The following is a 15,183-nucleotide window of genomic DNA, read 5'->3' as shown; positions in this document are numbered from 1 at the left end:
GGAGAATGGAAATGGAATGTGAAAAGTGTTTTAAGAGCGTAATAGACTTTCAAGAGAGTCCAGGGAAAAAATCAGAAGTTCTAAGGAGGTAGTGAGGCAGAGGAGGGAGATCCCAGCTGCAGAGAATGACTCAGTAGACATGATGAGTTGTCTGGGAACGGCGATAGGGCTTCAGTATGATAGGGTTGACAATCCAGAAACATGGAAAGAAGTTAGGGTGGATACATAGGTGACAGCAAACTCATGACTTTGTGATGAAGTTGGGGATTTATTCTATAAACCACAAGGAGTCATTAGAAGTTTTGCTTATAAGAAATAACCAAAGAATGAGGTCTTGTGAGTATTCAGAAGAATCACTTGGCCTTTCCTTCATCAAGTCTCTACAGTTTGACCATGTGACAAGAAAGTTACATGTCACTAAGATTCCTCTCCCAAGCAGGGTTGTGTTAACACACACACATTGTATCTGAGAGTCACTCCTCTCTAAGAGCAATTTAGGTTACAGAAAGGTTTTCTTACAGTGGCTTCACACACTTTTAAGAAGAAAATTGTAGCTTACTAACTGCCTTGTACATAAGTACTAAGCAACCAAATGTGCAAATGTAGAAGGTGGCCTCTCTGGGCTGACCGTATACTATATTTGGGCACTTTGTGGGGTGTAGGTGTTAATAACATGGAGAGTCTAGGAAATATAAGTTATCATACAAGACTTAGTGAGTAACTGTTCATTTTAAAAAAATAATGTATACTGGTTCCAAGAATGGAAAAGATAATAAAAGCAAGATTACTTTTATGAATTGTATCTACAAAAGTACCCTGAAGGGCTAGGATTGTAGCTCAGTGGTAGAGCTCTTGCCTAGCACATGTGGGGCATGGGGTTCAATCCTTAGCACCACATTAAAAAATAATTAAATTAAATAAGGGTATTGTGTTCATTAACAATTAAAAAAATTTTAAGTACCCTTAAAATAATCATTAAGTATATCTCAAGGTCAGAAGATCAAGAAAAAATAGCTAAGTTCCAACTTTTTCTATCCCTTAACCTTTCCCTTCATTCTTCCTGCTCTTTCCCTTGAGCATACATACACTCTTTGGACCAGTGACTCTTAATTATTTTGGAATTGCTTTTGTGTCAGTAATGCTCTCAGTTGCAAGTAACAGAGACCCCACATCAAACTGACCTTCAAGATGTGAGAAGTACCTACCTCATTTTATTTGAACATCCTGTTGGAGGGCCATCATGGCTGATGGATCCCCATCAAAGACCCACCAGCCTCTTTCCATCTTTCCACTTTTCCCCAAGGCTTTAGTGTGTAAGAATCCTTCTTTATCTTAGAAGCAGAATGTACCTTACTCCTAGATTTCAGCACTCTCCAGGACTGTTTGTTCATTCAGAAAATTTATTATTCAGACTCTGAAGGTAAGTTGTGGTTTTAAGCTCTTATTTCATAGTTTTTATGGATGATCTAGAGAGAAGCCAAATAATGATATATGAATGACCGATTTCAAATGTTCAATTCATTCTTTTTAAAGATTTCATAGCTGAAGCCATCTCCATGGCACACGCCTGTAATCCCAGTGGCTTGGGAGGCCAGTTTGAACCCACTGTTCAGACCTTCACACCTTCAATTAAACACTATCTGTTCTTTTTTTGTTTGTTTGTTTTTGTTTTTGATGATGCAGACATTTTTTAAGGTTTCAAGGGAAGTTTTCAGATATTTAACTGAACTCTAACTACAGGGAACCAAGTCATAAAAGTATCCACCCGTGTCCAGGATTACAGAAAATGAAATTTTAGCTCTCACTACAAAGCAGCTCAGCCAGTTAAGGGAGACCTGGCACAGATTGGTGACTGTGAAGGGCCCAGCTGACACACTCGAGCTAGTGAGCATGGAGCTGTGCCTGGTTAGGGGTGTCTCCCTCAGCTGGTGGTGGTCACAAGGCTCAGATGTGATGACGCTAGGTGCCAGCACCTGCAAGGAGAGCTGTTAAAAGGCCTTGAACTGCGAGTGACGAAAGTGGCAGCCATGTGCTTTTTTATTCATTCAGCTCAGCCTCCCTTCTGCTGTAATTACGACACATGGGAATGTGTATGTCCGCACTACATCCTGGTTGGAATACATTCATTAAAAAGCAAGGGAAGCTCAGCTGCACACAAATTACTTTCTGCATGGCTTTTTCTGTGTCAACCTAGGGCTGCGTTGCACATACTGCCTCCTGCACCTGAGCTGAAGTGGGAGATGGATGACAGAACAGCGCTTCCAGATGTGTGTGTGCTGTGGCGCAGCCCGACTCCGGAGTGCACCATATCTCCAATTCATTCATCCTTCATGATGGCTTATTTACCTTATTCCAGAAAGGACTTCTGGCAGCTCAAGAACACAAAGAGTTAGACAATTTCTCAAAGTCCTCTGGCTCTCTCCATGGGCTAAGCTGAACTAGAGTGGCTCGCCCGTGGTCTGAAGTCCTATAAGACAGATTCCTTCAGCTGAGATCTGCAAAATGGCCTGTCTGGAATTCTTATGCAGACAGTTTATTGTATTCCCTGTCAATTGGGCTGTGTGTTCTCCCAGGAAAATGGCATGAAGCATCCACCGATCCTTTCCTCTTTGTGAGTCTTGCGATCCCTTTCCTCTTTGTGAGTCTTGGAGGGCTTGTCAGCCTGTTTGTGAACTCTGGCAGGACACGCAGGTCAGGCTGTGCCAAGCACCTTGAACCCTCATTATCTTTAATTAGTGTTTAGGAGGTTAATTGGTGGTGAAGCTCATCTTTTTTTAATTACTTCAACAATTGAGTCAGGAGGTCCTTGAGGCCAGCTTTGATTTATTCTGTTTGTTGAATTTGTAAAATCAGGTGTTTACTGTCCAGCCCTAGACCCTGTGTGCATCGAAGGGAGTGCTAGGAAAAGCAGAGAGACATATGCAGAAAGTTATTCATATTGCAATTAATTTGCAGCTTAACAGTACAACAAAATTTGCTATTTTAAGGTGATATAATAGTGTTGAGTGAGTAATCAACAGTTTCATACATGATCCAAATCTTCTTAAGCCCCAAGAAGCAAATTTGTTTTTTTGTGTTTTTTTTTTTCAAATAAGGGCAGGTTCACTTCAAAGAATCTATTTGATAAAAAAAAAAAAAAAAAATAGGGCTGGGAGTGTAGCTCAGTGGTACAGTATTTGTCTAACATACTTAAAGCCCTAGGTTTGTTCCCCAGCATTGAAAAAAAAAAATACTGCTAAGTTCTTATGCCAGATCTCTACCTTTCCATAGTAGGTTCTTTGTTAATTCATGTTCTTATTTTCAGTGTTTGACATGAGAAAGTTGTCAGGTGCACCCTCAGGAAATTGTATTATTGTTTTTTGGCCCAGTGTCTCTTGAGAGGCTGTCCGAAGTGTTTGACTGACATATCCCTCTTTATTTTCCTTTTCATCTATCTATCTATCTATCTATCTATCTATCTATCTATCTATCTATGTATTTATTGATGCTGAGGATGGAACCCAGAGCCTGCATTTTCTGTCTTTGAGCTATACCTCCAGCTTTCCCTCTGCTTCCTTGTACTCGTTCTCTCCTCCTCTTATTTTATTTTATTTCACTTATTCTTTGCACTCTTAGGGATTGAACCTGGGGTACTTACTCTACCACTATAACCTTTTTACTTTGACAGAGACTCTTGCTACCTTGCTGGCCTGGAACTTGCAATCTTTCTGAATAAGATAGGAGATAGGATTTCTCCTCCTCTTATCTGTGACCATCTTTCATTTCAAAGGTTATCTCTGCCTTTTTATAAAAACCCTTCCCACCTTTCGGAGTTCTTTTCTTGCCTCCTTCCACTTAAAGGAGGCCATTGTTCTCATGTTTGGGGAAGGGCGAACTTTGGATCTAGGCTAAAATCAGGAAGGTGGGGGGAGTCTCCCTCCAACTCATTGTTTGCAGGTCTGAGAAGTGACTATTCAGAAAACTTGACCATCCTATGGCCCCAGGAATTCCCTGTATTTAAAAAGAGGTTCCCATAGACTTGATCTTAGAAGGTCAGCAGGCCAGCTCCTTCCGACCTTCTGCAGGAGAAAGGTGAATCAAGGTTGTGATTTCAGGAGAAAGATGGAGGGCCTTGTAGCCTTGTGTTTTCCACCATTGTCTTTGCTTGCTTTTGTGCTTTGGCCCAGTCTACATTTTTTCCTTCATCCTTTCAATAAATAGTTGTCACTTACCTCTGCTGTGCTGGGGATGAAACCCAAATCTTGATCCTGAAGATCAAACCCAGGACCTTCCACATGCTAAGCTGTACCACTGAGCTGCATTTCCAGCCCAACAAGCGGTTCTTGAACACCTTCTATATGCCGGGTACTGTTTCTGGTGCTGGAGATGTTAACTGTAAAAACCAAACCAAACAAAAAATCCATGCCCTATAGAATTATTATTTTTTAATTGGGGAACATAGCAATAAATTCAAAGTATATAGTAGAAAATGTGATACAGAAAACAAAGCCAGGTATGAGTACAGAGAGGGGAAGTTACAGAGGAGGGTGGTCTGAGTGAATGGAAGAAGAGAGCCATGTCAGTGAAAAGAACATTCCAGGCAGAAAGCAAGTGCAAAGGCCCTGGTGTGGGAAAACATTGAGAGTTTCAGGATTTTCAGGAAAGGCTACACGGCTAGAGCAGAGACAGGGAAGGAAAGCAGAGGTGGAAATTTGAGCAAAAACTGGAGTCTTTGCATTTATGATTGTGTGATTTTGAGCAGTTAAGTGGCATGGTCCTATCTTTAGACATAGAGTTTTAAAAGAACCTTCAGCCTATGAAGCTTCATAGTGTTTCACCACAGTATTGTTTTGTGTTGTCCTTTCTCCCAAATTTCCCTATTGGTAAATGAACAGAGCCTAGACCGTTCCTCAGTCACCCATTCCTCCCAGGCCTCTTCCACCCGCCACACAGCATTTTGCCCGAGGCCTTTCTGGGTCAGCCAGGTGCCCTGCTAATTTATCTGTTCCTAGCAGCCCATGACTCCAAGCTGACCTCTTCTTGGGCTTGCCAACTGTACGGTAGAGCTACAGCTTATTTGAGAGAAGCCTCACTACCTCGCTGCAAGTCGTGGAATGAGGTAATGGTTTCCACATGTGCCGGGGCTGTCATTCAAACTCTCCTTTGGCTGCTCAGCTAATGAGGTCAGAATGGCTCCGCTGGGATGGTGGCCTGTCCCTCAGGTAGTGTGCCTACAGGATAGGTAGGTAGGCGACTGTCTCCCACCCCTTTAAACAGAGCTTGGCAAAACAGCATTCCTCAGCACTGCTTAGAAAGGGGGTGGGTGTCACTGTAGAGAAACTAAAATGCATAAGAAAGAAATGCATAAAAACAAGTGGGGATTTTTAAACTTTTTATTTGGAGATAATTGTAGCTTCACATCAAGTTAGAAGAAATAATACAGAGAAATTTCATGGATCCTTGACCTATTCCCCCCGCCCCCCCATGATAACATCTTGGAAATTGTAGTCCAATATCACAACCAGGAAATTGACATTGATACAGTCACCATGTGTTATGGTTTGGATTTTTTTCTTCTTTCTTTTCTTTTTTTTTTTCTTAAGCCTTCGTGTGGTGGTTCTGGGGATTGAACCCAGGACTTCCCATAAACTAGGCAAGCACTCCACCGCTGAATCCACAGTCCATGATCTGGATCTTAAATGTGCCCCCAAATCTCATTTATTGCAGCAGTGTTCATAGGTAGGAGTTCTGGGAATTGACTGGATGTGAAGGCTCTGATCTCATGAATGGATTAATCTGTTTATGGATTCATAGCTTAATGGGTTTAGGAGGAGGGTCTTTGTTATAGAAGCTAGCGCTCTGCTTCCTGGTTGCCATGAGTGGAGTAGTTTTGCTTTGCCTCACAATCCCCACCATGATGTTCCATCTGATCACAGGTCCAAGGCCATGGGTCCAAGCAACCATGGACTGAAACCTCTGAAACCGTGAGCCAAAATAAATTGTTCTACATTTTAAATTGTTTTTCTCAGGCATTTTGTCACAGCAACAGAAAAATGACTAATACACCAGGCAAACACATTTCCAACACCAAAAGGATCCCCTCAGATTGTTCTTTCATAACTATCTCCTTAATTCCAGGCAACCATTAATCTCTTCTCTATTTTTATAATTTTGTCATTTCAAGGATGGTATATGAATGGAATCATATAATATATAACCTTTTTGAGTGACTTTTTTCACTCAGCATTATTCTCCAGAGCTTCACCCATGTTGTTAAATAAATTGCTAATTTCTTCCCTCTTTACTACAGAGTAGTGTTCCGTGCTGTGGATTTAATACACGTTGTTCAACCAGTCACCTGGTGAAAGATGTTTGAGTTTCTGGTTTGGGGCTATTATAAAGCTCTTATAAATACTTGTTTACATATTTTTGAGAAAACATTGTCTAATTTCTCTGAAATAGATGTCCAAGATTACATTAACTGTCCAAGATTACATTAGCTGGTAGTTACATAATTTTTATTTTTAATAACAACCATCTAATTAGTTCATGATTCTGTGGGTTGGCAATTTGAGCTATGTATTAGCTCTAGTTTATCTGTTTTTTTTTTCTTTTTTTAGAGGTATAATTTTAACACAAACTTCACCATCTTAAAATGTATCATTCAATGGTTTTTAACATTTTCACAAGGTTGTAGTATATTTGATTTCAAAGAAATTGACAAGCGCTTTTTAGAGTGGCTATACCATGTTATATTCCCACTGGTGATATAGGAGTGAACCAGTTTCTTGCTAGCATTCTGTTGTTAATTTTTAAAACAAGTGGTTAGTGATCTCACATTGTGATTTTAATTTACATTTCCCTAAGGGCTCATGATATTGAACATCTTTTCATGTGTTTTTTTGATATATATATATATATATTTTTTTTTTTTCTCTCTCTGGCAAAATGTCTCCTCATGTCATTTAATCATTTTCTAACTGGAATCTTTATTTTGTATTGTGTTGAGTTTCAAGAGTCTTTATATATCTAGATATAGATATTGATTAGATATTAGTCCTCTGTCATATATGTGATTTACAAATGTTTTCTACCACCCTATAGCTTGTCCTTTTTGACCTCACAATAGGATCTTTCTCAAAAGAAAAGTTTCTAATTTTAGTGAAGTCCAAATTATCCATATTTCTTTATGAGTTTTGCTTCTGGTGTTAAGTCTAAGAGCTCATTATATAACGTTAGATCACAAAAATATTCTGTTATTTTTCTTCCTTAAAAGTTCTGTAGTTTTATATTTTATTTTCAATTCTGTGATCCATGTTAACATTTGCATAAGATATGAGACTTACAGATTTTTTTGTTATTGGTTGTTTAGTTTTTTTGCCTATATGTGTAAATTTCTTGTAGTTTCATTTGTTGAAAAGTTTTCTTCCTTTGAATTATTTTGCTTTTTTGTCAAAAATTAGACAAAGGGCTGGGGTATAGCTTAATGGTAGATTATTTGCTAAGCTTGCATAAGGCCTTGGGTTCAATCCCTAGCACTGAAAAAAGAAGAGAAAAACAAACAAAAAAAAATTAGATGGGAATGTTTGTGTCTGTTTCTGGATTCTTTATTTCTTTCCATTAACCTATGTGTTTATTCCTCCACTAATGCTATAGTAATATAATAAGTCTTTAAATCAGATAGACTGATTCCTCCATTGTACTATTCTTTTCCAGAATGGTTTTACTAATTATTCCTTTGCCTTTCCATATTTTTAAGGATAAATCTCATCTATAGCTATAAAAATGTTTCTGGGGTTTTAATAGCAATTGCAGTAGCCTAAACTAGATTAATTTGGGGGAGAATTAATATATTTACAATGTTGAGTCTTATAATGCTTGAAAATTACAAGTCCCTGCATTTATTACTTATTTTCTTTATTTGTTTTAAGTGTGTCCATAATTGCTTATTGAAACATTTTTATCACAGCTTCTTGTGTGTTTTACATAAAATGTCCAGGGTTGTCAGCTGAAAGAGTAGGAAGAGTATGTCTCTTCCATCTTTATGGACGCAGAAGTCTTTCTGGGTGGGAATTTTTAGATTTGGGCTTTGTTACTTTTCCAAATCAATGGTAGATGATAAGATAGCACTTAATTTATAATAGTCATTTTTATCAGTTTTACCTAGGTTGATGTTTAAGGCAAAAGGACAGTGTGATTGCAAGTGGTAGTTTATATTTCTTTTTAAACTTTCTTCCCAGCCTCACTGGTTTATTTAAGTTACCATTTCAGCTATTAGACACAATAGAAAAGGATTGCATGTGTCTGTTTTGCTTTGAAAGTTTGTGAGTGTCCCTTTTTTGTTGGGCTTCACAGGCTGTTCTGAGCTCTGACCAGAGGCCACTGCGGAGAGATACCATCTATTTTGAGGCTGCAAATCTGTTAGTTCCCCTTGCAGATTATTTTTGCCTAGGCATTTGGTACAACTTCTTGGATAAACTTTTTTTTTTTTTTTTTTGACAGAAAATCACCCAAACTACACTGTAAAAGAGTGAAATTACTTCCAACATCCCAAATCATCCTCCTTTCCCTGTTGTCCAAATCCTTAACTTTGAAGGAAAACAACGCTTTACTCATATCCTGATCCCAATTCTGGTAGTCCAGGAAGGACTGTGTTTTTTTTTGTTGTTGTTGTTGTTGTTGTTTGTTTGTTTTGTTTTGTTTGTTGTTGTTGTTGTTTTTGGAATGGGATTTATATGAAGGTGAGTTTACCTTGAACCCTTTTTGTGTCCTCAACCATGCTGGCCCCTGACTGGTCTATGTAATATAAATTCTTAAGAAAGTTAGTGTTCTAGCTCTACAAAGGCAGACACTCAAGGTATCTTCTAAGTTTGGAATGAAGTCTTCTCCCCTCTGTCATTTTTAAAAAATAATACAGAAGAATTTATCTTAGCCACTTAGCTCAGCTGTGTCAGCTCAGTGCTGGGCACCGAGGACAGACACAAAGATGATGGCATTGTGCTGTGGACACCCATCAGAAGAGCATAAGGAGTCACAGCACAAATCAGTAAATGTGAAGCACCACAATGCAATTTTTACATATTTAACCATGTCTGCTGTTCTCAGCCCCAGGTAGGTGTTGTGAAAAATGCTGAGAGAGCGTAGGACTTCTGTCCAGGCTGAGAGAATGAGCCCCGTAGCTGAGCAAACAGATGGTATGTTGGTGTTTCTCGGGAATCAGGTGGCATGGTACCTCCTCCTCTCTCTGCTTGCTCTTCATGGCTGTCTGCAAGTTCAGCAGTCCCAACATGACATGCCCAACTCAGATGCCATTGTCCCATGGGCTCCTGAATGCCTCCGAGGCCACTCGAAGGCCTCTGAAACTGGACTCGTTCCCACAAAACCTGTTCTTCCTCCAGCAATGAACTGATCCATGCATTTTTCAAGATGTAGCTTCAAAGTTAATTCCTCTGGAAGCCTTCCAGAACTTTCTTTGAGTTCTTTGCTCCATTCCACAACTGTTGAGCCTGACATAATCTCTACGAGGGCATGCATCACCTTTCATCATGATATTTATCTACATAGCAAGGTTCCTCAGAAACTGAGCCACATGAGGTCTGAGACTGTATCTTGGGTAACTCTGTTTCCCATGCTGGGTCTCACACACAATAGGGGCTGCATAAATGCTGAACAAATGAAAAGTCGGGAAGTCAGGTTTTAAAAATGGGATGTATATGGATTGGCAGAAAGAGAGAAGGAGAATAATTTCTACCATCTATTAGAATGGAATTTCTGAAGGGCTCCTAGCTCCAGGGTATTTAAATAGATATAACCCTTGCCTTATTAGAATCTTAGGCTGGAAAGCCTATTTGCGTTATTTTTGTTATTCCCCCATTACGTAAATGTGTTTAACTAAGGGAAGGCTTTTGATTCTATAGAGGCCTGGAGAGGTCCAGGATATCCTTGAGTCCAAAAGGTTCTCATTTCCTAATGTTCAAATTGTTATGAGTGAACAAGTTACCAGTTGAGGCTACGAAATGTCATTCTGTAAGGATCCTTAAAAGCAGTTTAGAATTTCAGCATCCTCAAGGACTGGTAGATGTTTTGCCTTAAACTAAAGCAAGGGAAATTTGGGCAAGCTTTGTTCTTGAGGGTCTGGTCACATCTATGCTTTGTTGCAGTTATTTTATTTTATTATGCAAGGGATCAAACACAGGACCTTATATATTTGACGCAAACACTATACCACTGAGCTACACCCCCAGTCCACATCTATGTTTTCAAAACTACCCAGTAACTAATTTTAAAATGAATTTTTAAAAATACTTATTTGGTTGTGATTTTGCTGCAGTGTGTGCTGTGATTCCTATCAGCTGTAGGAACTGCTGACATCTAAAACTCTGGCTAGATCTCCACCCTCCTGCTCTTCGGCAGTTAGGCATGTGTGAGTTTTGCAGGAATAGCTTCCTAACAGAAATGTGGACGTAAGAGTTTATTTTTCCCCAACATAACCCTTCTCAGCTCTCTGCTCCTTCCTGAGACTGCTCATTTTTCAGGACAGGAATATAACACCTTCTCTAGGGTATGTCAGCTTCTAAAAAGAGCCTGTTTATAAGGACTTGTGTTAGATTAGGTTTCACCATCATTATTGGGGAGGCACCAAGACTGCATGTACCTCTGGTGAATTTGTGTTTACCTAACACCTTTTCATGTCGGTAGATCCCAGCTAGCATACCTGCTTATGCCAGCGTAGGAAAAAATGTTTTCAAAAGCACTTTAATTCCAGCAGCTCCCACCACTAGAGAAATAAACTATGAAGATGGCATCATTGTCAGCAGTTCAGGTGGTGGGAGGAAATTTACCTAAACTTACCTTCTCCTTTCTTTTTAATTGAATTTTTTTTTAAATTGTGGGAAAATTCACATAACATAAAGTATATCATTTTTAAAGTGTACAGTTCAATGGCATTTAGTACATTCACAGTGTTGTAAAACTATCCCTACTGTCTAGTTTCAGAACATTTTCATTTCCCCAAAAGGGAACTCCATAATCTTTAAGCAGTTCCTCCCCTCTCTCTCCACCTACTCTCTGCTCTGCAGCCTCTGGCAACCACCAGTCTGCTTTCCGTCTACATATTTGCCCTTTCTGAACATTTCATATAATTATGTATGGCCTTTGGGGTTGGTTATAATGCTTTCAAAACTTATTCATGATGCAGTATGTATCTACTGAATTCCTTCATATGACTGATTAATATTCCATGGTATGGGTAGGCCATATTTTGTTTATACATTGATCAGTTGATGGGTATTTGAGTTGTTTCCATGTTTTTTGACTCCTGTGAATAATGCTTCTATGAATATGGTAGATCCCAGCTAGCACATCTGCTTATGCCAGCATAGAAAAAAATGTTTTCAAAAGCACTCTAATTCCCACAGCTCCCACCACTGGAGAGATAAACTATCAAGATAGCATCATTGTCAGCATTGATCAATTGATGGGCATTTGAGTTGTTTCCACTTTTTTGACTCCTGTGAATAATGCTGCTATGAATATGGTATAAAAGTATCCATCAGAGTCCCTTTTTATCATTTTGGGGATTTATTCAGGAGCTGAACTTTTGGATAGAGAATTTTGTATTTAACCTTTTGAGAAGCAAGGGCTGCACCATTTTATAGTCCCAGTGATGTGAGAGGGTTCCAGCTTTTCCACATCCTTTTCAACAATTTAAAAAATTTCCCCCATATTTTTTAATTAGCACATTATAGTTGTACATAGTGGTGGGATTTGTTGTTACACATTTGTACATGCACACAATGTGACAATGTCATTTGGCCTATGTCGTTCTCCAGTGTTTCCCCTTTCCCCGCCCCCCTTCATCCCCCATCTGTTTCCTCTGCTCTACTGATCCTCCTTTAATTTTCATGAGATCCCCCTCACACCATCCTTTCCTTTTCTCCCCCTCTAGCACATGAGATAAAACATGTGACTCTTCAATATTGGCTTATTTCACTTAACACAATGGTGTTAAGTTCCATCCATTTTTCTGAAAATGGCATTATTTCATTTTTCTTTATGGCTGAATGAAACTCCATTGTGTATATATACCACATTTTCTTTAACCTTCCATCTGTTTATGGACACCTAGGCTGCTTCCACAGTTTGGCTATTGTGAATTGTGCTGCTGTAAACATAAGTATACATGTATTGCTAGAGTATGATGACTTTAATTCTTTAGGATAAATACCCTGAGGAGTGGAATAGCTGGGTCATATGGTGGTTCCATGCCTTGTCTTTTGAGGAACCTGCATACTGATTTCCACAGTGGTTGTACTAAATTATAATCCCAACAAAAATGTAGAAGTGTTCCTTTTTCTCAAAATCCTCTCCAATATTTATTATTGTTTGTATTCTTGATGGATGCCATTTTGACTGGAATGAGATGAAATCTTAACTGCTAATGATACTGAACATTCTTTCACATATATGTTGGACATTTGTATTTCTTCTTTTGAGAAGTGTCTATTTAGTTCATTTGCCCATGTATTACTTGGGTTAATTGGGAGGGGGTTGGTGTTCAGTTTTTTGAGTTCTTTTCATTTTCTGGATATTAATCCTCTATCAAAATAGTAGCTAGCAAAGATTTTCTCCCATTCTGTAGGTTCCCTCTTTAAATTCTTATTTTTTTCCTTTGCTGTGCAGAAGCTTTTTAATTTGATGCCGTCTGATTTATTATTTCATGTCATTATTTTCTAAGCTTTAGGGGTCCTACTGAAAAAGTCAGTGCCTATGCCTACATGTTGGAATGTTGACCCTACATTTTCTTCTAGAAGTTGCTAATTTCTGGTCTAATTCTTAGATCTTTGATCCATTTTGGGTTAATTTTTGTGCAGGTGAGAGAGAGATAAGAGTTTGGTTTCATCCTTCCACATAAGGATAATCAGTTTTAGCAGCATCATTTGTTTCAAAAGGCTGTCTTTTCCCCCATGTATCTTTTTTGGCCCTTTGTCAAGGATCGGATGACTGTATCTGTATGGGTTTGTCTCTGTGTCTTCTATTCTGTTCCATTGGTCTATGTATCTACTTTTATGCCAGTACCATGCAGGTTTTGTTGCTATACTTCTGTTGTATAATTTGAAGTCAGGCTTTGTGATGCCTTCAGCATTGCTTTTTTGGCTTATGAATGCTTCAGCTATTCTGGGTCTTTTACTCTTCCAAATGAATTTTAGAACTGTTTTTTTTTTTTTCTTAGTTCTTTAAAGAACATCATTGGTATTTTGAATTACATTGAATCTGTATTTTACTTTTAGTAGTATGGCCATCTTGACAATATTAATTCTGTCTATCCATCTTCTTGTGTATTCTTTCTTTCTTGGGTGTTCTATATTTTTCATTGTAGATCCTTGATTAGAATTATTCCTAAGTTTTTGTGTGTTTTTGAGATATTCAACAATTTTAAAAAATTTTTTTGGTTTTATTTGCTTGTTGTGTTTTATAGTCTTCTTAGTAAGTATGAAATGCTGGGTCACCATGGTCTTGACATTCATTTCCCTAGTGATTAATGATGTTGAGCATCTTTTTCAGTACTTATTGGCCATTGTGTATCTTCTTTGCATAAATGTTTATTCAAATCTTTTGCCCATTTTTACACTGGATTAACAATTTATTAATTCTGTCTATCCATCTTTTTGTATATTCTTTCTTTCTGGATTGTTTATCTTTTTGCTGTTGAGTTGCAATTACTTATACATTCTGCATATGAGAACTGAATCAAATATGATCAGTAGATCTGCATTTTCCCCCTTTTGTGGTTATCTTTTCACTTTGTTGATCATCTCCTTTGAAGATCAAAAGTTTTTATTTTTATTTCAATTTTTATTTGTTCTTTGAGGGTCAGGCCTCACTGTATTGACCAGGCTGACCTCAATTTCCTGGGCTCAGGTGACCCTCCTACCTCAGTCTCCCAAGCACCTGGACTTCAAGTGTGTATCACTTCACCCATTTTAGAAGATTTTAATTTTAATTAAGTCTAATTTATCAATTTGTTCTTTTTGTACTTATATAGTTTAGGCATGAAAAATGAAGTAATTGAAGTTAAAGCACATTGGACAATTTCAAAGTAGATTAGAAAAAGCTGAAAGGAGTAAAGAAATGGAAAGCGTGGTGAAATTTACCGATGTGGAAAATAAAATTATATATGTGTGTACATGTACACATACCTAACACATTTTGTGTGTGTGTGTGTGTGTGTGTGTGTTAGGAACTTCAGGACAAGAAAAAATAGAGAATGGAAGCAGAATTCACAGTTTTTTCATGAAGATAAACAAATCTGAAGACCCAAGGAGCTTAGCAGGAAATAAAAAGAAACTTATCCTAGTCACACTAAGTGTTGTTTGAAACCACAGAACATCAAAGACAAACAGAATCGTCGTAAAAGTGACCAGGAGGAAAATACAGATTACTTGAAAAAAATGTCAATCAAATTAAGTTAGCTTCAGGGCTGAACACAGACAGTCAGGAAAAATCAGAATTGGATGTTCTAAAGCCTTTGCACCATCCCAGAAGCCAGTTATTATTTTCTGACTTTTGACTTTGTCAAATATTGGAGGTTAGTTTAAAATCTAAGAGTGATCACTCAAATTAATAAAATGCCTCTAAACCAGTAGGCAAAAAAATAAATAAGTAAGTAAATAAGGAAGGAGAGAAAAGAGCAAAGAAAAGCATGCTAAAAAGCAAGTATGATATAAATGATACCACTTGGATATTTTATAATTGTCTATTAATTATAAATACATATATATGGTGCAAATAAAATATGGACAGCAAGGTTATTTCCAAATTTTCTTATAGTAGCAAGAAGAATAGGACCAGGGAGGAGTATAAGGGCACTTTATATTTGAGATTTTATTATTTCATTAAAGTCTGAAGTAATGGGCTAAGGGTATGGCTCAGTGGTATAGCACATGCTTAGTATGCACAAGAGCCTGGATTCTAGCCCCAGCACCCCCAATTCTGAACTAGTTATCACAGCCAGACCCACTCCTGACATTTGCAGGCCTTGGTATATGGAGACTGCATACCACATCTAAGTATGTGAAAATTATAAACTGTCATCAAAGCTGTATGAACATGCTCCCTCTCAAAGTCTTACTGCACTATATTCATCCTTCTTGTGATGTGAGATAATATAAATGGTGAGAGGAAGGGAGATGAATGATGTGCTCA

The 15,183-nt window shown here is 38.1% G+C and overlaps 1 protein-coding gene across 2 annotated transcripts in view; it reads left to right on the top strand.

Annotated features, from left to right (window-relative positions):
* The window catches only part of Atp8a2 (ATPase phospholipid transporting 8A2), a 619,499-nt gene that overhangs the window by 595,796 nt on the left and 8,520 nt on the right, over window positions 1-15,183 (top strand). The gene's annotated exons all lie outside the window — the stretch shown is intronic.

This window comes from Marmota flaviventris, chromosome 4 (genome assembly GCF_047511675.1).
Source record: "Marmota flaviventris isolate mMarFla1 chromosome 4, mMarFla1.hap1, whole genome shotgun sequence".
Taxonomy (NCBI): Eukaryota; Metazoa; Chordata; class Mammalia; order Rodentia; family Sciuridae; genus Marmota; species Marmota flaviventris.
Note: the sequence above shows the minus strand (reverse complement) of the source record. Positions and strands in the feature narration are given on the sequence as shown.